The sequence below is a fragment of the Lathyrus oleraceus genome, chromosome 4 (assembly GCF_024323335.1).
Source record: "Lathyrus oleraceus cultivar Zhongwan6 chromosome 4, CAAS_Psat_ZW6_1.0, whole genome shotgun sequence".
NCBI classification, from domain to species: domain Eukaryota; kingdom Viridiplantae; phylum Streptophyta; class Magnoliopsida; order Fabales; family Fabaceae; genus Lathyrus; species Lathyrus oleraceus.
The window spans coordinates 68,554,633-68,557,146 of record NC_066582.1 but is presented as its reverse complement, the minus strand read 5'-3'; positions in this window follow the sequence as shown (position 1 = coordinate 68,557,146).

Below are 2,514 nucleotides of genomic sequence, written 5' to 3'. Positions count from 1 at the left end.
TTAATCTCTTTGGTCTTGGCTTGGTATGATTACCAATTCTATTTTTGATTCGATGGAGCATTGGCTCTAGTTCTATAATCAGGGTAAGTCTAAGTAGCGTGCCTTGGTGTTGGTCACTGGTATGGTGTTAGTCCTTAACCAAACCTGGTTTTCGAGAAATAATTTGATCTATAACAATCAAAAGTCTAACATCTCCAGATCCATTACTAAGATTTTCGATCAAATCAAGATGGTTGGGAATCAATCTCTTTTGACTTCTTCTTCTTTCGTTTCTGACTTCGTCCCCATTAAAGCTTTTGATGTTATCATTTACCCTTCTAGGGATCCTAATATTAAATAAGTGATTTGGTCCCCGTCGAACCTGGGTTGGCTCAAGTGTAATTGTGATGGTGCTTTCACTTCTTCTTCTGCCGGTTGTGGTGGCATTTTCAAGGATTATCTAGGTAATTTTTTAATGGCTTTTATGGAGAATTTAAGCTGGAATTATTCCATTATTGCAGAGTTTGTTGCTATGTTAAGAGATTTGTATATCGCCAAGTCTAAAGGTTGGCTTAAGCTTTGGGTTGAAACTGACTCTTTAACGGTGGTCAAAGCTTTTGCCAACCCCTCTTTGGTCCCTTGAAGGCTTGGAAACAAGTGGAACTCGTGTTGGGATACTTTTAACAACATTAATATCGTTATCTTGCATATTTACAGAGAATGAAACTCTTGTGCGAATTGTTTTACCAACATAGGTCTCACCACTAATTCCATCATTTTTTTATTCTATCCTTATTGGGATAAGGAATGATTTTATAAAGAATAGGTTAGGTATATCTTTCTTTAGGTTCTCTTATCATTGATGGGGCTAACTTTATTCCCCATTTTTATAGCTCTTTTCCTTTTATTTATATTATCGGCGTTATTAAAAAAAAGTGATTGATTAGTCACCATTTTAATTACTATGTTTTATCTTTATATTCACATCAATTTGATACTCGTTTCCTTTTTCTAAATAGTAAATTTAGTAGTTTTTCAAGAATAATAAACAAAAGAGGTTTATAAAGATTTAATAATATTTTCTTGATAATATGCCATTTCAGAAAGGTTTAATCTATGTTGTAGGTCTCAAAGTACAAGGAAAACAACCAAAGGGAGAAAATACAGGATCATATGTGTCTAGAAGCCACCATATGCATATGACAAAACGAGACACAACAAAGTTGGGTATCCAGATGCTCCATATACGTATCAAGGTAAGACGAGTCTCTACCCCTACACGTATGCAAATGTCCAAACACCCATATTTGGTCTAGACACTAATGCAAAATCTTAGATCATTCAAGTTTTTGGCATATAGCGCCTAGACACCCAAATGAGAGTTTGTACGCCTAGTTTCGAATATATATTGTTCTTGCTAAACACTATTTGGAGAAACTTCTCTGAAGCTATCCAGGTGAAGTCACAATCTTCCTATTTTATTAGAAGGTATTAGTTGTCCCTCTCCTTATGGGGGAAGTCTCCTTTTGTACTCCTTCACCCATCAATGTCCCCTAAAGAGATGCTTCTTCATATCCATCATTAAGGTGACTCTGGATAACATTTGTCGTCCTCTATAATTATCAAATAACATATTTTCGCTTAGTTTTTGTAACTCCCATACAATCATGGATATTTTTCATCACCGTCCATGGTGACTGTTCATATGGCTTCCTAGCACCATTCATGAGGTCGGGTCCGACTTGCTCTTCTATCAAAGTTATTACAAGACCGTCTTCGACGCGCTTGCTTTGTAGTTATGTGAACATTGACTGGGTTCTGACTTGTGCCTGGTTATGATTATCTGACCTACTTGCTTATTTGTACTCGGTTTGCAAACGCTCGACCTTTAGGAATTATGGGATGTACATAAGCCCCCCGATCACGAGGTCCAATCAGATTGAAGTGTTCAGAGAAGAAAATCTTGGAATTCCTTCTTCCTTAAGCCAATCACCTATTCGGCGAGTTACTGGATGTCAGCAACTTAATGATGATTTTTTTTCTCTTTCCTCGCCATGATGGTTTTTTATGGTAACTCCAACTTGTCATCATTACTTTTGTTCGATAAAAATTCTTGTCCGTTATAAATTTATTTCATATAAAAGGACTATTCTATTCCTTTATTTGTTAACCAAAGCTAGTAATATTTCCTTCAAGTGTTGTTGGCGAATTTCTTTACTTCATCAATCACTCGCTCTTTTTGTAAGCTCAAGTCCCATATATTTTTTCTTTCCCTTCTCACTATTTTTTACTCTTTGTTATAACTTTAATACGAGATTGTGACCATTCATGAGAGTCCCTAATTTCCCTTACTGCCAATGAGAGAAATAGAATTTTGAATGAATGCATGAGAGAGTGTGATGGTTATTTGAGTCGAGTAGAGTTTGATCAGATTATTAGAGAAGTTTATGGTGAGATCCCTTCACCTAGTAGTAACACTGACTCAGAGTCTTTGTCATCACGTTTCTTGGATACTCTGATGGAGACAACATGATC